This window comes from Pseudorca crassidens, chromosome 3, assembly GCF_039906515.1.
Source record: "Pseudorca crassidens isolate mPseCra1 chromosome 3, mPseCra1.hap1, whole genome shotgun sequence".
NCBI lineage: Eukaryota > Metazoa > Chordata > Mammalia > Artiodactyla > Delphinidae > Pseudorca > Pseudorca crassidens.
This window is the reverse complement of record NC_090298.1, coordinates 99,472,030-99,496,078: the sequence shown is the minus strand read 5'-3', so window position 1 is coordinate 99,496,078 and position 24,049 is coordinate 99,472,030. Positions and strand designations below refer to the sequence as shown.

At 33.9% G+C, this 24,049-nt stretch overlaps 1 protein-coding gene and 1 non-coding gene across 3 annotated transcripts in view; one reads left to right on the top strand and one right to left on the bottom strand.

The window, feature by feature from the left end:
* Positions 1-24,049, bottom strand: part of PRR16 (proline rich 16) — a 269,296-nt gene that overhangs the window by 59,576 nt on the left and 185,671 nt on the right. The gene's annotated exons all lie outside the window — the stretch shown is intronic.
* LOC137222818 (U6 spliceosomal RNA) lies at positions 3,651-3,757 on the top strand. Its single transcript, XR_010942609.1, has one exon. It is a non-coding gene; the product is annotated as a U6 spliceosomal RNA (small nuclear RNA).

Genomic DNA, 24,049 nt, shown 5'->3' with positions numbered 1-24,049 from the left:
AAAAAATGCCACTAGTAAAGGCAAATATATAATAAAGAATGAGGATCAATGACTTAGTACAAAAATTAAAAGACATAAACTGTAAAATCAAGTATAACTACATAATGAGTAAAGGAATAAACATGAAGATGTAAAGTCTGACATCAAAAGCACAAAATGTGGGAGCAGGGAGTAAAAAATGTAGATCTTTTAGAAAGTGTTTGAACTTTAAGGAGTACCAGTTTAAAACAAATAGATATAGTTATAGGTCAACATGTACAAACCCCATGGTAACCACAAATCAAAAACCTACAATAGATACAGAAAAACAAGGCTGAAATGAATACAAACATACCACTAAAGAAAAGCATCAAACCACAAGGGAGGAAACTAAAAGAAGAAAAGAACAGTGAAGAACTACAAAAACAACAGAAAACAAGAAATAAAATAGCAATAAGTACATAACTATGAATCATTACTTTAAATGTCAATGGACTAAATGCTCTAATCAAAAGAAACAGGGTGGCTGATTGGGTAAAAAAGAAGACTCATCTATATGGTGCCTATGAGATACTCACTTCAGAACTAAAGACACACACAGACAAAAGTGAGAAGCTGGAAAAAGATATTTCTCATACAAATGGCAATGACAAGTGGGGGTAGCAATACTCACATGATACAGAATAGACTTTAAAAACAAAATCTATAACAAGAGACAAAGAAGGACATTATATAATGATAAAGTGATCAATACAAGAAGAAGATATTATACTCATCAATATATATACACCCAATACAGGAGCACCTAAATATATAAAGCAAATAATAAAGACATAAAGAGATAAGTTGACAATAATAAATAGTAGCAGGGTACTTCAACACCCCACTTACATCAATGTCTTACATCAAAGACAGAAAGCCAATAAGTCAGGAGTGGTCTTAAATGATACAACCGACTAGTCAGGTTAATAGATATCTAAAGGACACTCCATCTAAAGACACCAGAGTACACTTTCTTTTCAAACTCACATGGAACATTCTCCAGGAGTGATCACATGCAAGGCCATGAAAGGTCTCAACAAGTTTAAAAGGATAGAAATTATATCAAACATTATTTCTGATCACAACAATAGAAATCTTTTACACAAAGAAAAATAGTAAAAGCACAAACACATGGAGGCTAAAAAACATGCTACTGGAAAAAATTTGAGTCAAAGAGGAAATCAGAAAATACCTCAAGACAAACGAAAATAGGAACAGAACTGTCCAAAATCTGTGGGATGCGCAAAAGCAGTTATAAGAGGGAAGTTTATAATGATACAGCCTACATCAAGAAACAAGGAAACTCTCAAATAAAAATCCTGGCCTATTAGTATATAAAGGAACTTGAAAAAGAACAAACAAGCCCAAAAGTCAGCAGAAGGAATGAAATAATAATGATCAGAGAAGAAATAAATAAAATAGAGACCAAAAAAAAAAGAAAAGATAAATGAAACCAAGAGCTGGTTCTTTGAAAAGAAAAAACAAATAGATAAACATTTGGACAAGTTCACCAAGAAAAAATAGAGAAGGCTCAAATAAACAATATAAGAAATGAAAGAGGACAAATAAGATACCACAGGGATAAAAAAAAATCATAAACAAATTGGAAAACATATAAGAAATGGACAAACTTCTAGAAATATCCAACTTTCCAAGACTGAATCAAGAAGAAATAGCCAATCTGAACAGACCTACCCCTAGTAATGAAATTGAATTTGTAATTAAAAAACTCCCAGCAAACGAAAGCACAGAACTGGATAGCTTCACTAGGGAATTCTACCAAACACATAAAGAAGAGCATACCTATCCATCTCAAAACCTTCCAAAAAACTGAAGAGAGTCGAACACTCCCAAATTCATTCTATGAGGCCAACATTACCCTAATACCAAAACCAGGCAAAGACATTAGGAAAAAAGAAAATTACAGGCCAATATCTCAACAATGAATATAGATGCAAAAATTCTCAAAAGAATATTAGCAAATCTAATTCAAAACTATAAAAAAAGATCGTACACCATGATCAAGTGGGATTTATTTATTCCAATGGTTCAATATTTGCAAATCAATCAATGTGATACACCACATTAACAAAAGGAAGGATAGAAATCGCATAATCATCTCAATAGATACAGAAAAAGCATTTGCCAAAATTGAACACCATTTATGATAAAAGGTCTCAACAAAGTTGGTATAGAGGGAACACATCTCAACACAATAAAGGCCGTTTATGAAAAACCCACAGCTAACATCATACTTAGTGCTGAAAAGCTGAAAGCATTTCCTCTAAAAACAGGAGCAAGACAAGGATGTCCACCCTCACCACTTCTATTTAACATAGTATTGGAAGGCTTAGCACAGCAATCAGACAAGAAAAAGAAATGAAAGGCATCCAAATTGGAAGAGAGGAAGTAAAATTGTCACTATTTGCAGATGACATGAAACTTTATATAGAAAACTCTGAAGTCACCAAAAAAGTTATTAAAACTAATAAATACATTCAGTAAAGTTGCAAGATACAAGATTAATATACAGAAATCTGATGCTTTTCTCTACACTAATAATGAACTGCCAGAAAGAAAAATTAAGGAAACAATCCCATTTACAATCACATCAAAAGAAGAAAATACTTAGGAAAAAACATAACCAAGGAGGTGAAAGACCTATACCCTGAAAATTATAAAACTTTGATGAAGAAATCTGAAAATGATACGAAGAAATGGGAAGATATCTCATGTTCTCAGACTGGAAGAATTGATATTGTTAAAATGTCCATACTACCCAAGCAATATATAGATTTAATGCAATCCCTATTAAAATACCCAAGGCATTTTCCACAGAAGTAGAAAAAAATAATCTGAAAAGTTATATGAAACCACTAAAGACCCTGAATTACTAAAGCAATATTGAGAAAAAGGAACAAAGCTGGAGGTATCATGTTCCCTTACTTCAGATTATACTACAAAACAATAGTAACAAAAACAGCATGGTACTAGCACAAAAACAGACATATAGCTCAATGGAACAGAATAGAGAACACAGGAAAATACCCACACACTTATTCCCAATTAATCTATGACAAAGGAGGTAAGAATATACAATGGAGGAAAGACAATAAGTGGTTCTGGGAAAACTGGGCAGCTACATGTAAAAGAATGAGATTAGAACATTTCCTCACACCATATACAAAAATAAACTTGAGATGGAGTCAAGACCTAAATGTAAGACCTTAAAACATAAAATTCCTATAGGAGAATGTAGGCAGGACACTCTTTGACATAAATCGTAGCAATATTTTTCTGGATCTGTCTCCTAAGGCAAAAGAAATAAAAGCAAAAATAAACAAATGGGACCTAATTAAACTTAAAAGTTTTTGCATAGCAAAGGAAACCATTGACAACACAAAAAAGACAACCTACTGAACGGGAGAATATATTTGCAAATGATATGACTGATAATTGGTTAATATCCAAAACATATAAACAGCTCATACGACTCAATTTAAAAAAAAAGGGCAGAAGGCCTGAATAGACATTATTACAAAGAAGATATACAGATGGGCAACAGGCACATGAAAAAATGCTCAACGTCACTAATCATGAGACAAATGCAAATCAAAATCACAATGAGAGTGCTTACTTTGGCAGCACATATACTATAATTGAAACAATACAGAGAAGATTAGCATGGCCCCTGCCCAAGGATGACATGCGAATTCGTAAAGCAAAAACCACAATGAGATATCACCTCATACCCATCAAAATGGCTGTTATCAAAATATCTACAAATAACAAATGTTGGCCGGGATGTGGAGAAAAGGGAACCCTAGTACACTGTTAGTGGTATTGTACATTGGTGCACACACTATGGAAAACATTATGGAGTTTCCTCAGATAACTAAACATAGAACTGCCATATGATCTAGCAATTCCACTGCTGGGTATATATCCAAAAAACATGAAAACACTAATATGAAAACATATATGCACCCCAATGTTCATAGCAGCATTATTTATAATAAGTAAGATATTAAAGTGACCCAAGTGTCCATCAACAGATACATAAAGAAGACATTATATATATATATATATATATATATACACACATATATATATATATAATAGAATACTACTCAGTCATAAAAAGGAATGAAATTCTGCCATTTGCAACAACATGGATGAACCTAGAGAGTATTATGCTTAGTGAAATACATCAGATAGATCTATGTTATCACTTATATGTGGAATCTAAAAAATAAAACAAACAACTGTATGTAACAAAACAGACACATATTTAGAGAACAAACTAGTGGTTACTAGTGGAGTGAAGGAAGGGGGAGAGGAGAAGATGGGGTATGGGATTTAGAGACACACACTACAATGTATAAAATAAGTAAGAAACAAGACCATATTGTACAGCACAGGAAAATATAGATTTTTTGGTAATAACTTTAAATGGAGTATAAGCTACAAAAATATTGAATCACTAGGTTGTACACTTGAAACTAATATAATATTGTAAATACACTATACTTTAATAAAAACGATAAAAATCCTAACTTTCTATACCATGCTACTGAACTGTCTTCATTTCCCTCTGAAATTTTTTGGCACGATTTACAAACTAAAACATTATATAAAATAAAACTATAAGCATCGTAAGAAAAACAAAGTATTCCCTTGCTTTCAGTCATAACGATGATATCCAACTTATTAGGTAGACAAAAGTTGAGAAGCACTCATCAATAGTATGACTTGAAAAGTCTAAAGCAAAGTTCTGAGGATTAAAGTAGAATGTTGTGAAGTAATAATATTAAATCAATTAATTTCTAAATATAATATTTTTTAATATGGTGAAGATATCATACCTAGGTTGGAAAACCTAGGGATGAGGCTGGCCGGTTCCCCCTCATTTTATCCTCACCCTCTACCTTAACGGCAGAGTTAACTTTCGTCTATTAAATCAAAGAGAAGATCAGCACACAGCTATACTTAGGAGCTTGCATGATGTATTACTGATATGCCCAGTGTTTTAAACAAGAATGTCAATAATTCTTCATTATACTTTTTATGAAAGATTGTATTTTCTATAAGTACAATTTTGTTTGTTTTTTTTTTCTGGTCATTTCTTCTTCTCTGTGATTCTCTATACTTTCTTAATATCTAGTTTGTACAAATTTTGCCCCAAGAAGCATTTTCATAGGCTTGGTTTCTTTCACGTATTCCCTAATTCCTGTATCAATTTTTCTGAGTTCTTATAAAAAATTTTACAATACATTGCCCAAGATCAGTATTCAGTTAGTATACATGTATATAATATCATTATTTGCCTGGATATTCTGAAGTTCAAACCTCTAAAAACACACTTGTATTTATCCTGGGTATTCAAAAGTGCTTAACTGAACCAAATACTTTCTAAAGTAAGATTTACCTTTTGAGATGTATGCATGTAACCGTTAGAAGCTAGACAAAAACATGACCATTCAGCACTCACTTACTCATATCTCCCCAAACAATTTGAATCAGACATTTGGTTGAATGTATTTTAATCATTTAAAAATTCTGGCTTTCAAGAGAAATAAAACAAAACACAACCAGTGTTTCTACCTGTCGTTATACTGCCTCTCCTTTATCTAAGCTACTTTAAGTCATGAAGCTCTGCATTATGCCCTATATAGCTAAGTTAAAGCAGGCATAGATAGCTTGAAACACAAAAGGATTTTAAAGCAGAAAAAGCAGATCAATATTGAAATTCAGTGCATGTTATTCTATCTTCAAAGTGTAGAAGGTGGGTTTTTAAAATTTTTTCCCTTGCATGTCTCTCAAAATATAAACAAACACACAATTCTTAAGGAACTAGTAGATTTGAAATATTAGAGAAAAGGAAGGGTTATAAACCCAAGCCTTAACCCCTAAATAATTACTTTTATGAAATTTATAACATTATGTTTTTTTAGATTTCTATGATTGAGTGACAAAAACTATCAAGAAATAGCTTCTGTGAGAATATAGTCTTAATTTTCTCAAATACTGATAATTAGTTTTTTAAAAATAATTTTTTTCCTAATAAGTTATTTCTTAATAAGTTCTCTATTCACATTCTAAGAATCAGTATACATGTGTTTGGGATATGCAAACATTTAACAATTTCTAAAGGATAGTACATGTATAAATGGGGAAACCGAGGCACAGATAATTAAAAAGGAAAACAAAATCTTTTTGAAGTGAAAATGCAAGAGTAAAGTTATTTAGTGGCTATACATTACTCAGAGGTTCGCAAAAAGAGCTCTAAATATAAAGAAACAATTTCAAAATTAAGTAGATCAAGAGGAGATTGGAAAATAAAAGGGAATCAGACAGTTTAATTAATGAATTAGTAGAATCTATCCACCCTCCCCACACACACATAGTTTTAAATAAGGAATTATATAAGTTGAAATAAAATAAAAGTAACTTTGAATGTATTTGAACTATAGTAAAAACACTTTATTTGGTAAAGGGCTCCGTATTTTTTTTCCAAACCGAAGGAAACATTGAAAACACTGCAAAATAAAAAGAGAGAAAGAAAGAAAATAATTGATAACAAGGACCTGATAGAGCCCTTTTAACCAGTTCAGGAAAACTGTGGGAAGTCTGGGTAATCAGGCTGGATGCTAAAAGTTCTGTGCCAATTACAGTCTGAAAGCTATAGATGCTTCCTGGTTGCATAATAACAAATTTACTGAGGAAATAATTTGTGAGAGAGCTGAGCATAGGTCTAATGCTGTTCATGATTATAGACCTTCTTGAATACTGCATGAGAAATTTCAATAATTTTCAGTAATACAGGCAGAAATTTAGTACAAGTTCTATAATGAAAATAACAGTTTAGTGGAATGGTAGGATCAAAGGTGATTGTGAACTTGTACATGTTAATATGGTGCAGTATTTTGAATGCACAGCAAAACAGAATTGGGTCTAACTACTAATAACATAATGTGTTTTCATTTCTAGATTGACCTCGCTGTGGAAATTCACAGTGGACATATATGCCCTATGCAATTGTGTTTCAGCATACCAGGGCATAAGAAGAGCCCTACTAAAGCAGCAGATAAATAGCAATTGCATTTACCTGTCTCTTCTGTCAGTGACACATTCATCTCCAGGGATATGCTCTTAACATTTTAACAATTAGCTCTTCAGAAAGAAAAAAACAAAACAAAGCCATGGGGTCAATACTCCCTTCACACCCAATTTCAAGCTACCAAATGACATGATTGGATGCAGAGTTGAGAAAAGATGTGCACAATTGGCTTTTACAAGTGGATGTGAGCCAGATATAGCACCCCACTGTGACAGCAGCATCCCCCAAATATCATAAGAACAGCAGTCCCAAATCATTATGTCCAGGCTTCTTGTATAGCTTAAGAGCATTTAAAGGGCATTTATGAAGATGCCTGATCCACCATTCTTGGTCTCTATATTCAGAATCTATAACACGTTTTAGTCTACTGTACACTTTTAAATACAAGTATCTACTATCCACCTAGATTTCTAAATTTTCAAGGGAAATATTCTATCAGATACATGCATAGGAATTTTGCTGTGTTCTGAGACCTGTTGAATTATAAACTATATCTTTTATTTTGACTTTCCCACAAATGTGAAACCTAAATGCCACACTTTAAAAATCGGCTGAAGAGTTCACATTTAATGCTAAGCTGTATTCGTGTATAATTTAAGTTTTAATGATATCTCCACCCTAAAGAAGATAAAAGGATTAACTCTAATCTCCATATGAACAGTATTCAGTCTGTGTAAGGATATGGATAAGTGAATCTGAAGGCAATAAAAAGAGCAGAGAATTCTCTGCTAAGCAGATGAGAAGTCAACTTTAGATGATATAGTAGTGCTAGAAAAAGCATCTCAGGGTAAATAATAATTTTATTTTTCATATGTATGAATTATAATTTTGACTCCCTATTTGATAAACCCACCAGACATCTTACATTCCATACTCACTCACCCCTTCTAAAGCTTAACATGCTCATGGCTTCCACTGTTACCAAACTGTCCTAGTTTTCTTTGCACATAAAATTACAATTTCTTCTTCATCTCTTTGCTCCCTGTCCTACCCTGGTCTATGAAAAGCCAATCATTCCCAAAGGTCCATCCTTGGCCTACTGCTCTTCTGTTTGTACATCTTCACAGGTTGATTTTTTATCTATTCTTATAATTTGGCCTTTATGTAAATGACACTCAAATCTATGCGTTCAGCCCAGAAAGTTTCCCAAGATTCAGATTCATCTATCTATATTTTCAGGTGGACAACTACTGCTGAGTATTCCACAAGCCCTGCATGGTCTGTATAACCTTCAATGTTGCATATCTATTTGTGCCTTTTGTATTTTCCACCTTGGTTGTACCATGATTAATTCTGTTACCTACCTTAGAATCCTGGAAATGCATCCTTTAGAGAGCTGCTTAGGAGATCTATCAAGCATGCAATGGTTTCCATACCATTCTATTGCACGAAATATTCCATTGTCACCATGAAAATAGTACATTTCTATCTATTGAAGAGGAGTAAAATCATTTCTAAAAATAAGCCAGTACTCAAAACCCTAAAGGTATTACTCAACATAGGTTACGGAAATAAAAATGGTTCTGGTTGACAAATTATACTGGAGTTAGGGGAGAAAAATGGGAGTTGTAGGCTAAATCCCACCCACATGGCTTCCCCTTCATTCCTGTGGCAGTTCTGAGGTACTCTGAGAGCCAAGTTGGGTCCCCATAGCAAAGGCTGAAAGCCTCTGGATAACAGAATAAAGTTCCTTTCTTGGAACAGCACGCAAAGCCCTCCATGACAAAATGCTGCTCCCCACCTCACCCTTCACATCCCAGCTGATGACAGTTTCCCCAGATGTCAGGCTGTTTCTCATTTCCCAATTTGCTTATGTTACCCCTTGACAGAAATACCCATTGAGCCTCTTCACTCCTATCATGTAGCCATTTACTATGCAGCTTTAGGATTTAAATCAGATAATATTTCATTCATTCAATTATTCAGTCAAACAACCATGTGTCAGCAAAAGAAGATACTTGCTCTCACAGAGTTTCTAACTTTGTGATGAAGCCTAGACAGACGATAAGCAAACAAATATGCAAACCCCAGCAAAGAGTGAACTGCTTGAATCACCTATGATTAGTGTCATGCTGGCCACGTACTAGACACTCAAGTAACCATGAATGAACATCTTATGATTATCATGCACAGTGCTAGATGCTTTCATATGTCAATTCATTTTAATTCTCAAAATTATGTTAAGAAATGAGTTATTCTGCCACTTTGGTAGATGAGGAGACAAGGGCTCAGAAAGATTTACAAATTCACCTATGGCCACATAGCTGGAGAGTGTCAGAATCTGAATACAAATCCAGAAATGTCCAGTTTCAGAAACCACCCATGTTCATGATAATACTGGTTTTCGGGTGCTATAAAAAAATAAAGGCTCCATCCTTATCTGAAATCAATTCACATGCTTAAATCTCTCCATCCCAGAGCGATTTCTATAAATTCTAGGAAGCTTAAAGCAAGTTTTACATTGTAGCACTTTAGAATTCAAAAGAACTTAATCATGAGCAGTGAATCTGCAAAATATGCTCTGGGAGCCCCACTGATTTCAGCAATAGGAGAGAACAGCCTCCTGCAGCATCTGTTAGAATGAAATGGCTTACAGGCAGTAGAGGAAAAGCATAAATGGTGTACTGAACACCTGGTACTTGAGGCATTCTTTGCTATATAAGAACCAAATTAAAGCTTCAGTTATTCATTCTGAAAATGCTTATAAGCTTTGCAATAAGATTCTCAAATAATAGATGTGAGCTTCAATCATAATCACTAACAAATGATTTAATAGAAATAAATGGTTGTTACAAGAACATAGTGAGAATAAACAATGTTAAAAATAAGGCACGTGAGAGCCTGGACTGCAGGTTACTGCTGCCCAGATGAAAAACACTCCATTTTTACAGACAGATAAAGCGTTTTCCTGTAGAGTCTGAATAAATGCTCTTCTTGAATCTGTCAGCATGAATTCCCAAGAGAAAACAAAACCGGCAAATCTCAAGTTCATAGTTGATTCCAAATTATCCCCTTCCATTTATTGCTTAAATAGGGAGACCATATGGGAATTTAGTATAATCTGGACAGGTATGATTTGCCATCAGTGTAAAAATATCTCCTTAACTTCCTAATTGTTTCATTAAAACTTAATAACTTAAAAATTGCCTCCTTACTAGACCAGAGAGGAAAAAATAATTTGCTGTTTTTGTGTCTCATTTTTTCTATGCAAAATGCTTCTAGGCTCCTCTGTAAAAAAGTCATTTTGAAAAAGATAGGGTTTTTATTGCTGCTATCTCAAAATATTGTGGCCTGTTTAAATAGTTATATTACTTTATTTTTAGATCAGAGACCGCTGCTTTGCTAGTTTTAATTTTCTAAATTATAAAAGCAAATTACAATAAATAGTGCTTAAAAAATTAGTGCAGCTTCCATATATAGTTATAATATATATTTTGAAATTTATTCTCATGTAGTGCCCTTTTTATGCATAATTTGACCAAATAATACATGTTATTCTATATCATAATTTCTTCATATGATGTTAAATTATAAACACTGACTCACCACTGTCAATAGAATACTGAATAGAATATTCCATCAAATAAATATTCTATAGTTTACTTAATCAATCTTGTTTGTGAACATTTAGATAATTTTCAGATGTTTTTCCTGTATTATTACTAATTTGCCTGATCTCTGACTTCATGAATTTTAAATATTAAAAGTTTTCTTAATGATTATGAAAATAAACTATGGAAAACTCTATACTAGTCAACTTATTCTTTTCTATGTCTCCATATTTTAACAAGGATTGGCATCTGAAGTCTTAGTTTTGTTTAGATACATAAAACATATTATTTTTAAAACAACTATATTTGTCAGATCCACTACATATTCTTCACAGCAATTCTGCAAGGCAAATATTATTCTCATGTTACAGATAAACTGTTCAAAGTGTTTAAGCAATGTTCTCACCGCTTGTTACAAGGGGTGTCTGCATAGCAGTGTGGGTGATAAGTATCAAAAGAAATTAACAGTACAGGTTTGTGGAGAGGAGATGGAATTTTGTCTTGGACACCTTGGGTTTCCATTGCCTATAGGATGCCCAAATGCAGTTATATAGTAGGAAGGTGAACACACATTTGGAACTTTGAAGACAGTATTTCTCTGAAGACACCAATTTAGCTTATAAATGAATTTCAAGCCATGGAACAGAAAGGGATTATCATGGTAAAGTAGGTAACATGTGAGGCAAAGGGAGGCAAGTACAGAATCTTGGAGGAGCAGATACATTTGGCAAGAAGAAAGGAAACCCAAGAAAAAAAAGAAGGAAAAGAAAAAAAGAAGGAATAGTGGGTAAAGTCTTATAAATCAAGGGAAGAGACAATTTCAAGGACAGGACACTGATCAGTCAGCAATAAAGCCACCATTGGTGATCTTGGTTAGGGTTAAGTTTCAGTGGTGCTCTGGAGCTAAAGAGGAATTTTAGTGGGTTGATGAGCAGCTAACCTATTTAATAGGAAGAATTGTTTTAGAGAACAAAAGTGAAAACTGAGACACCTATAAACCATGGTAACAAAGCTCCTGCTGAGTGGGTAGAAGGACGAGTCAGCTGCCATGGAGACTCTCAAAGGGGTCCTCTGAGCATGGAAAGCCCTGAATTCAGCCCTGTTTATGGAAACCTGGCATATTATGTTTCCTTCCCATAAAAAGTGGACATGTCAGTCAGAAAGATCAACAGATATGACCTCTCCATTAGTCTATGTCCCAAATGACTAAAACCAATGGCAAGTACTCCTTTATAATTTACTCTGTCTAAGCCATTGTTAACTATTAAAAATATTAAACTACAAACCATTAAACATATTAAACTAGGAAATATTAAGATATATAAGAATCAAAATAGTAAGTTATGATGGTGACAGCTGCCTTATCCCATTGGCAGGCCATTTCTGTTTGCCAAGAGCCAGGAGAGAATGGCAAGATTCTAGTTTTGTTAACTTACATACTTTTTATATATCTTTAAAAAACAAAAATCAGTAAATTGTAGGGCACTGTGGAAACATTACTATTCCCCCACTCCCCGCCCCCTGTCGCATGACCTTTAAACAGCTCAGCCCTAACCTTCACCTCCAGCTGCGCTGCCAACAGAAGGCTCACAGAGGAAAAGTGCAACTGTGATTTCTTGATATCCACAGATAATTACTATACTGTTTGAATCTAAAGGAGATAATTCTCTGTTCTGCTCTTCTTTTGTTTAGCAAAAAAGAACTATTTACATCTCAACTTTCCTTATGTGTTACATTCAAAGCACTATCAGAACAACGGATATCTCATGAAGCCCACCGCATTCTCTTATTCACTATACTCAACACTGACTGGCTAAAAGATACTTTTAATTACATAAAATGAACAAGTTTAGTGCCAAGTACAAAGACATACCTTTAGCATAATAAGCCTCCGCTCTTTCCCAAGACATCCCCAAATGTTGTTATTATCAGAGCTTATCCAAACTCTAAAATCTCAAAGAGACTGGATTATAGATATGCCGCAGGTGGAGCTGAGTCCCTCCCTTCGATGACAGGTGTTCCTCTGTTTCCTCACTATATTATTCATTCAAGGAAAAAATAATTGAACATAACTTTTGTTCAATTTTTGTTTAAGGACCTTGAGCACTCAGAAGAGTGAACAGGAGCTCATAATCCAACAGGAGAATTCCACAGGAAGGACAGAAGTTGCTTGCTACCCAGAATGCTGGTGGTGGGTGCGTGGGAGTGTTAGAGGGGGCTCCCAGAAGGCCTGATGTGAGACTGGGGCTACAGTTGGCTGTAGACAGTGAAGAGATTTTTGATTATAAAATTATTAAATATAACTTTCTGCCATCAAGACACAAGTCTGGTCAAAGGAGAAAATTTAAAAAGGAATATTTCCCCTCAAAGCTATAAAAGGCATTAAGAAATATCCCACACATATTGGTGAGGAGAAATAACCCATATGTCTATATCTAGACTTACATCTCTGCATAGAAAATCAATGATGTTATAAATTAAATTGATCCTAAGAAATATTAGTAAAAATGTTATAAATGTAAGTTCTTTTTCTTTAACCAGAGGAAAAACTCTCAATTAATGTAAATTTAAAGTGGCCATAACCATCCCTAGTTTTTAAAAATATTAACAATTTTGAAATATAAGTACATAAGTGTTAAATATTAAAATGATATATTTTAAAACATAGTCTCTGAAGGGCAGCAAACATGTCATAATTTGTTTTTGTTTCTCCACTGCCTGCACAGTGCCTGATATACTATAGGTCAGACTAAATTCGTTGAAAAGTTGTGAAATTGCTGGAACCAGTAGACATATCAGGCAACTAAATGTCCAATATTTTGTATATATGATACATTTCCAGGGTATTGTATATTCTCCTTAATTACAGGATGAAAGACAAATATATTGCTTTAGGTACACGAGATGTTATAGCTACTCATTAGTCACATAATGATATTAAAAAAGCATATTAGCCACTTTAATTTTATGACTCCTTGTTTTCATTTCACAGCTATGTGAAATAGAGCACAGTAACATCATAATTTTGGAGAGATGAACTAGACATTAAGACAAATTCCCCAGAAGGGAGATATTTGGCATGAGTAAAAGGAACTTATTTAACAAACCAGTCAGAAGAATTGCAACTAAACACTCATTATTTGATATTAGACTAGCCTAGGGAATCAATTGATGTTTTAATAGAGTTTGTTGGTGAAAATTACCTTCTTTAGGGAAATAAAAATATTTGATCCTTTTTACATACCTTGAAAAATTGAGAACAGTACATTGGGGTTTTGATTTTATTTATCATAATTAATGCAATGTGTCTAAATCCTTTTTTCAAGATTTTTGCAACTGTTGGTGACATAAATCCTTGAATGAATTTGGGAATTTTTGTATCATCTTGTTTCATGGACAATATGGCAAAGATAACAGATAACTCCTTTCAATGCTCTGTGCTAAGACTCTTCACTGTAATCTATTTACTCCCATGGAAAAATGAGAGGAAATTATATACCACTTCAATCATACAGTTCTTTGTTTCCCCCTTTCTCCAAGCTTATAATGTGAACCTAATAGAAGATGCTGATATGTAAAATTCTTAATAAATATTTTATGAAGAATGCATATGTAAGTCATCATACCAGAAGAAATGCATGACAAAGTGATATAACACACAGTCCTTTCCCTACTTGCTTAAATCCAGTCAACCAGACCTACAAGTAACAATTCAAACAATAAATGGTAATATTGTTCCCTGTCCCCAGAATCTGATCTCATGCTCTGATGCCAATGCCAGTGAGTGGCATCACTGTCATCAGGTCCCTAAGCAGGTAACTGGGTACCTCAAAGACTACCTTCTCTCCTTAACCCCAAATATATAATATATTTGAAATCCCATAGATTCTGCCACATTAATATATCTTTTATAACTGACCCCTCCTTCTTATTTCATCTTTCATATTACCAGCAGACTGATTTTCCTCCCAAATTAAAGCCTGATCCCATTATAGCCTACCATCAACTCTGCACTTAGCTAGAAAATAAAATCCTAGCTTTTCCTGGTAGTACCGAGAGTCCTCTAAGGTCTGGCAACCACTCACTTCTCTTGCTTCTTTCTTGCAGTTCCTCCTGGTACCTAGTATCGTTCAGCTGCATCATGGCTGGAGGTCCCTGAATATTCTGCTCTGTTTTGTTCATTCTGCTCTGATTGACCAAACATCTGAATGGCCTTAACCCCTGTATCTCAATTTTTTTTCAACAAATATTTACTGAAAGACCTAGTATGTACCAGATTCAGACGCTGGACTAAATCTTGAGCATAAAAAACAAATCATTTAAACGTGCAGCCCTCAAGGAGATCACAGTGAAGCCAAGAGTAAAATTAATCAGATAGTCATGATCCTTTCATGACCTCAGTTCCTGCCCCCTCCTAATTCCTCACTCTGCTTCAGCCTTCTGACCAACTTGTTGACCAAACAACTCAAGTTGGCTCACACTTCAAGCCCTTTACATATTTCCTTTTGTTTGCAATATTCTTCCCCCAGGTAGTGCCATGTTTACTTCCCTTATCTTATTTGGTTCTCTGTTCAAATATCTACTCACAGCGGTCTGCTCTAATAATCTTTTTCAAGGTTAAAGGATGATCTGGTGGGAATGTAAATTGATACAGCCACTATGGAGAACAGTATGGAGGTTCCTTAAAAAACTAAAAATAGAACTACCATATGACCCAGCAATCCCACTCCTGGGCATATACCCAGAGAAAACCATATTTCAAAAAGACACTTACACCCCAATGTTCATTGCAGCACTATTTATAATAGCCAGGACATGGAAGCAACCTAAATGTCCATAAATAGAGGAATGGATAAAGAAGATGTGGTACATATATACAATGGAATATTACTCACACATAAAAAAGGAACGAAATTGGGTCATTTGTAGAGACATGGATGGACGTAGAGACTGCCATACAGAGTGAAGTAAGTCATAAAGAGAAAAACAATTATCGTATATTAACACATATATGTGGAATCTAGAAAAATGGTATAGCTGATCCTATTTGCAAAGCAGATATAGAGACACAGACGTAGAGAACAAACATATGGACACCAAGAGGGGAAAGGGGGTGTGGTGGGGTGAATTTGGAGATTGGAATTGACATATATACACTATTGATACTATATATAAAATAGATAACTAATGAGAACCTACTGTATAGCTCAGGGAACTCTACTCAATGCTCTGTGGTGACCTAAATGGGAAGGAAATCCAAAAAAAGAGGGGATACATGTATACATACATAAAGAAAAAAAATTTAAAAATCCATCACAAAACTGTTCAAGACACACTTTGGGAAAACATTTGCCCTAAATATAGAACAAACATAAAAATACAGTAAAATTGTGCATAATGCAGAAATTTCTATCACTTACAATTATTCTACAATTAGAATTTTTTCTAATTTTCTAAATTTCCATTGTTTGATAGCTCCTTGACCAAAAAGTGGAAAAGAGAAGTGAGAATAGATTATCTTCCTTTTTTCAAAAAACTATTTCTACAGCAAGATGATAAAACCAGAAAAAAATATGGTAGAGAGTGACAGTTCTTTGAATTTTTGTGAATTAAAGCACATGAGAGTCTTGGGAGAATTTCTTATATGTGTAGAAGAAAGATGCATTATTGTTTTTTGCATTTGGAAGAGATAAAGAAAATGGGAATAGATCAAAAGGTAACCTAATAAACTGTAATTTGGGGTAGGAAAATGGCCAAATAAAGATGAAGATAAGAAGAATGGTGGAAACTAAAAAGAGGCATGGAAATGTAAAGCAAGTAGGGACAGAAAGCTAGAGTCCTGAGTCTGGTGTGAGGCATTCATGCAGATGGAGGTACCATTTGGTAGACTAGGAGACAGGAGGCAAAAGTCATCTTCTTATGGCTATAAATAATTATTTTGTCCCCAGTTGGCAAAATGAAATATCAACAAAATAAAAAGTATAACAACTGTCCCCATTTCTGTGCCCATATCTCAGCAATTAATCAATAAAACCCTCTACCATATACAGAGCTTTGTACAGGGTTTTTCACTTTTTAGTTGGAATATGTCACAACTTCCTCCAAATTAAGACAATCCTAGGTAGTTATTTTATTTTACACAAACTTTTTACAACCTTTAGGGATTTCAGATCAGTTAGAAAGTTAGTATGTCATTCTCACCTAACATCAATTCACATGGGAGATCAAGATAAAATAATTTTTTAAAAGAACTTGACTTAATCTGTGTCATTAGTTTCTGTTATTAGAACATTTCCACAAATAGAAAGTTGAGACTATTTAAATTATTTCTCTTATAACTATCATGCTGTTTTCCTAGTCTCACCTAGAATTGGGAACATGCATTTCATGAGAAAATACTGGCTTTTCTGGTTGTTGTTGTACAACATGTCTGAAATCATAGTACTGCTTGTAAATGGATTTAATGAGCATAAAAATGTTCCCATCAGCTACAACCCAAAATGTCATCATTTCTACTCTGTCTCTCCTTTTATGATTATAATTACAACAGGAAAACTGAAAAAGGCAACACATTTTCTGCTATTTATGTGACAGTGTAATTGGCAATTACCTAAATGGAGTCAATTTATTGTGTAATGTTTAATGATGTTTAATATACCAAAACAAAAGCTCAGAATAAAATATTTCCTACAATCCATATGCCATCACATACCGTCAAACTAATGGAGCCAACATGACTATAACATCATGATCATCTATCATCACTGTCCTTATGACTCTGATAAATCATACTCACCTGCTATGAAATAACAAACTCTAAAGCTATAATGAAGCTTTAGATATCACTTTGTACATACATCTTCTAAGAAGAGCATATCTTATTTGAAAATTAAAACTATAATGTGACTGAAGCAACAACAAAAATCTTTAAGACACCTTTCACAATTTGTTAAAACAATGCACTGAAAAATTGAAAACCATAACATATTTCCTGAACTGCAGTCATAAACACACAGCATTAACATTTGTCCTCTGGTCTTACCCTCATTATCTCCATTTTCTCCTCTCAATCTAAAATCATATGCCCCTCCTCAGTGCTTCTCTTCATAACCCCTGTAACATCTGGTACATACTCCTATTAGTGGTATACCTTGGGATACTGTTTACAACCCTTTATTGTCCTGTTTGTTTCCCACACTAGACTGTAAAATTCTTCAGGGCAAGGACCTAGTTTAATTTGTAATACTTGTGGAGGTAATATTTGTTGCCTAACAAAGCCTGAATCCCTGTACATAGTTCCTTGATAGCAGAGTCCTGATTATATTCTAGGTGCACCCCTATATACTATGTAGTCCTGGAAAGGGCATTATCTTTCCTGGTCCAGGGTAAACCATGCATAGTAGCTTAACACTGTAATTCTCTTCTATTTCCAGTGATTGGTTTAGGCATAGTTGTTAGACACAATGTTGCCCAATGAGAAGCGAAGGGAAGACTTTTAAGTGGCTTCTGGAAAAGATTTTTTAAGTCTTTAAAAAAATCAAGAAGGAGCTGACTGCTCTCCTTCTTTGGAGATTTATGAGTCCTCATGTGATGTCTGTAGCTGCAGAAATCATTTAGCAATTATGAAGGTGGTTTGCCAGAGACACTAAGGATAGAAAAAAACTGGCTTCTTGCTTATATCATTTAGCTGCTGAACCACCATCCCTGGAGTCGTGTGTCTTCTTGGTATGAAATTTAATTTATTAAAAAAAAATTTTTAATTAAGCCTGATGGGTTGGAGTTTTCTGATATTTGTGGCCAATGTCTCCTATGTAACGTCAGTTTTTCCACTTTACTGAGTAAGCCCTCAAATATGTTAAATGAATAATAAACTCTAGTTTTAATGTAGAATGTAAAATCAGACTATTTCTAGAAAATTTAGCAAAAACTTTATCTTTTGCATCAGAGAAGTACTTTATAGGATTTCTGAAATAGCATCTGCAATATGAACTTCCAATAATCAAAGTTCTGGCAGTATCATATATTACAAAGATGATGGGTTGAATCCACAAGGCATTTATCTTTTGTCTATTAACAATTCATTTCTAGAGTGTAGAAGGAAAAAAAAGCAGAATATTCAATTTCTATCACTTCAAATTGTAGTACTGAATGTAAGCTACAAATTAAATGTAAAAAGCAAATCTCACTTAGAATTTCTATCTCGATATGTATATTAAAGGATAAAACATTAAAAGTTGTTGGTAAAGTTTCCTTTCTGACATTCAACTTTAATGAATACTTTCTTGACTCTAAATGGTATAGTTCATTTTTCAAATAAAAAGCTCAGATTCTTGGAGAGCTTCAGATGAGGGGGATAATACACCAAGTTCTTCACAGAGGAAATATTACACACTGCTCATATCAGGCCCTTTTTTTTTAAAATCAAATGCCATCATCTTCCAAGATCACTACTAAGTAAGAAGAAAGAGACTGTATATGTGACAGGAAGCATTGCAATCTTGTTTGCCGCCAGTGACTGAGTAGAAAGTTGAAAATACACAGGTGTAAGAAACAGCTTTGTGATTTCTATGCAAATCTATCCCATATGACTTTATTAATCAAAACATTATTTTTGTCAGGTTACCCATGAGTTCCCTCAGAAGTTTTCAAAAGTAAATTATCAAAGATAACTAGAAGATAAACTCGGGAAGAATGATTTAACTAGAAGTAAACTATACACAACTACAATAGTCCCCTCAAACATTTTTCCTCTGGCTAAAAATATAAACAAGTCAATAGTTAGAACTCGCTTATTTTACATAAAAAGTGAAGGAGTTAAGGAATAGTTACAGCTTAAAGTGTTCATACCTTTTGACCTGAATGACTACAACAGTATATTTGTTTGAAAGTATTAGTGAAGAGGAACTTTCTTTAGTAAGATGCTCATCACTGAATTATAATATAATACTTTAAGATCAAGATAATTGTCAAGCAAGGGTAAAACAATGATAGAAATTATTGTTAGACTGTAAGTTCAGTGATAAAATGAAATGTCCATCTCCCTCACCTTCTGCTCTCAGCACACTTCCTGGTGCAGAGAAAATTCTCAGGAATCATGATTCATTCACTCACTCATTCATTCTATGTATTCATCCAACAACTAGGTATTAAGCCTTATATTCATCTCAGGAATTATGCCAGCACTGGTGTTACAAGGCAGAACAGATGCAGTTTTGTCTTCAAGGGGTGTAGCTGGTAATGCAGTTAGGGAAGGAAGGAAGAACAAAACATAAATACTGTGATGAAGTGCTAATGTTCTGCACATGACTGGTGGCGTTTATGGAGTAGATAGTTGAAACCATGGAGGTTTTTTTGCCAATGGAAATATATAAAAATTTAATAAGAGTTAAAGAAAAAAAATGGTGGAATTCACTTAGATTCAAAGAACAACAGGAAGTTGGTGATGCTTCCTGGGAGAACCAGTCATGTAGGTGGGAAGACAGATCTCTGCTGGCCACAGAGTCACGGAAGGGGAGGGATTTGGAAAGCAGTTGGACAAAGAAGGAGCCTGACAAAAATATGTTGAATGAATGTAGCACAAGGGTGTGGGAGAAGATGGTGACTGAGAAAAGGCTTCTAGACTTTCCCATTTGTGATTGACATTTCTCCATGTTGGAATATTTCTGGAGATGCTTTTTTTTACCAGGCTCTCCCACTTTTTCTGTTTAAAATTTGTGATAGGCTTATGAGAGATATTGGTGCAAACTTCAAAAATAGTGCATTTTCTGGAATAGCCACAGAATAACACAAGGAAAAATATCAAGCAATTTATTTTGCTTTTCATACACACCACCACTGCTTTCACCTGCTTTTGCTTTGTTTCTTAACATAAGAAGAACATGATAATGCAAAATGACATGGTATTAGCTCATAAAGAAAACTTTATCTCATAGTGATAAAGGGTTGGTTACTATTTAATATTCCTAAATGGAAATCATATTAAACAGTATATGAAGTATTAGCATAAATAAGAATATTTTCACTTTTTTTAACTTCTGAATGCATCTGGGACACATTCACTTACAGTTTGCTTATTACTCAATTTTGTCATAAATTAAATATATGTGTGTGGATGTTTATATATTTTTCATTGACTTGCAGAGGATGTAAACATGAAACACTGAAATCAAAACAGCTTCCACAGTGGCTTGTGCCTCTCATAATAAAGTGCTGTAATTTATTTTAAAGGCAGAGCATGTAGGATTCAAAGTTTAACAAAGTTGCTGCTTATTGAAGATCAGACTTAGGAAACCAATTTAATTTCTATACCCCGTACTCCAAGTTTCTTCTGGTAAAAAGTTATTTTTATCTTAACACTTTTTCAGAACTAAATTAGTTCCAATTACATATTTTACATTCTGTACCTCTATATTTGATTTTAATAAAAATTCTAACAGTTTGCTCAACATTAATCACTGACTATAATAATAACATAGGCCATTTACTTCTGTGGACACTTCTGTTCATGAACTTAATATTGCTATTTAATATAATATTATAGACATATTTAGCACAAAGAAGAAATTGATTACCTGAACAAAATAAGACATTAAGTCAGAGAACTGTCCTTTTTAATTGTTTTCTAATTATAATATACCAATTACATAAACCAAACCCTTGGGGCACTAGTAAGATTCATGGATCTTGGAAATGTATCAAAATTTTGGCTTTCTGATATAACTTGGGCTGTGATATAGGAGAACAGCCTAGGAAAAGATTACTTACTAAATTTAAGGTAGATTCAAAGGCTTTTATATCATTCTAATTACATTCATATTTATTAATTGCAGTATTATATACTTAAATCCTACGAATAACTTTCATTGTACCTACATTCTATGAATTTAACCAACTATTAAACTCAATTATTTTGCATGCAGAAAAAAGGGGATGCATTATAGACAGACAGTTTTGTAACAGAGAGAAAACTACTGACTAGAAGTCCCAGAGTCTGACCCACTATGGAGCTGAAGGAACCTGAGCAACTCACTTAATGACTTTTGGACTCAGATTTTTAATCTGTAATATCAATGGTTTAATTATATGTTTTAAATTCAAAGATTTTCTGATTCTGAATTCCCGTTTCCTATTTATATATTATCACTGAGTTTATATTCCAATGGAAAGAAACAGATGAAAACAAGTACAATTATTGTAGTTGTGGTAGGCAGAATAATGGTTCACCAAAGACGCCTACATCCTCATCTCAGGAATCAATGAATATGTTAGGTTACATGGAAAAGGGAAATTAAGGTTGCAGATGAAATAAAAGTTGCTGACCAACTGACCTTGATATGGGAAATCATTCTAGATTATCCAGGTGGGCCCAATATAATCACAAGAGTCCATGAAATGTGGAAGAAGGAGACAGAAGAGCCAGTGCCAAAATAGTACCATGTAAGAAAACTCAGCAGGTCATTGCTGGCTTTAAAGATGGAGAAAGGGCCATGAGCCAAGGAATGCAGGCTGCCTCGAGAAGTCGAAAAAGTCCGGAGAATTCTTCTCTAGAGTCTCCAGAAAGAAACATACCCCTGCCAACTCCTTGATTTTAGTCCAGTGAAAACCATTTCAGATTTCTGACCTCTAGAACGATAAGATAATATATTTGGGTGATTTTAAATCATTGTTTGTGATAAAGTGTTACAGCAGCAATGGAAAACTAATATAGTAGTAATACATGCTAAGAATACATCTCTATTCAAAATGAGATGAGTGTACCTGGGGTAAGGTGAGTGAGCTACTATGTACATGGTAGTCCAGACTACTTGGCTGAGTATTTTAAAATACTTCTAATGTTAATGCACATGCTGGTCACCTGCTCCCATTAATAAGTTTTTTTTTTTTCCATTGGATATATGGGCAGAGTAACTAGGGCCTATGGGATTTTCAGTAACTGAAAATAATTTTGAGACTCCTTTAATGCCCCCAAAATGATAAATTAAAAAAAAGACCCTTCATAATATAAAGTCAATGAATTTAATTACATGCTTATAAAATGTAACATTATGCTAAATTCAGTCATCTTAATTTAGCATATAGGTAAAATTTATTACATTTGAAAACAATATTCTCTCTTGGCAAAAATTCATATGTATTTCTGATTATGTAGTTAATATGATTATGAAGACATTATAGACAACTGTCAATCAAAATACCTAATTGTAGACAAATAATTTCGAAAAGAAATTCTAAATATCCATCCAAACTTTTAACAGCAAGTTCTATTTAATGTACGACGTGGGAGTATTTTAATGTATGTGATGTCATGCTGGAAGGATCTTTGAATGTAAGGGTGTCTTTGGTCCATGAGAGTCTTCAAAGGTCCCTACTCACCACTCCCTATTGCCTTTCTCATAGACAAACATCCAACTTCTTTTACATTGTCAGTCTGTTCCCTGATTACTACTGAGTTTGTGACTCCCTGTCCAGTTACCCACAGACAAGCTTGGAAATAAAAAAGGGAATTTGACTTGCCTTCACTTTGCATTGAGGCATCAGTGAGTGCACATGAACTACTTCTACAGTTGCCCTGATGTTGGCTCTCCAACACATGTCACGTCAAATTCCATTTATGACTTACTTTCCACTTTTGGAATAATGAAGAAAAGCATACTTAATAGGAAGTTGAGTCCTGGGTTCAGTTCTTCATGTTTAATGGAGAATTTGGCCCAAATAATCTCTAAATTCTAAAACATCTATTTCTATGCCTTCTAGAGTCACAATAATACTGTGTCTTGCTTAACAATTGTGGGCTAACAGAAATTCTCACCTTTAGGACTTCCTATAGCCCCAACTTCTCCAGGATAGATCAACACTACTTGTAATTTGGAGGTAGATGGGCTAGCAAGGATTAAACTGAGATATGTACCCAATTAAGTGTCCCATCCAGTGCCGCATTCCCTCTACAAGTCATCAAGTTGTAGTCTGTTTACTTTTGTAAAATTTAATCTTCCTGAAAACTTAGAAATTCTATATTCCATTTGGGGCAAATGCCTGAAAGAATAAAGCTGTACAAAGAAATGCAAATTGTAAGTCTTCCTTCCAAAATATAGATTGAAAAAATTCCAGTATCGTGAGAGAGAAAGAATATCCTTGTTTCAAGACAGCTGTGATATTACTAAATCAGTATTTGTTTCTAGAAGGACAAACATTTTATAAATTCAAAACACTTAAGTATATCAACATGTAACAAACCACTGTGAATGTGATAATAAACCATCACCAAAACTCATACTGTTTAAATCAGGCCATTGTCCTGGTTTTGAAATATCAAACTAAGATCATAGAGTTAATAAAAAATTGTTTATTTTCAGTATAA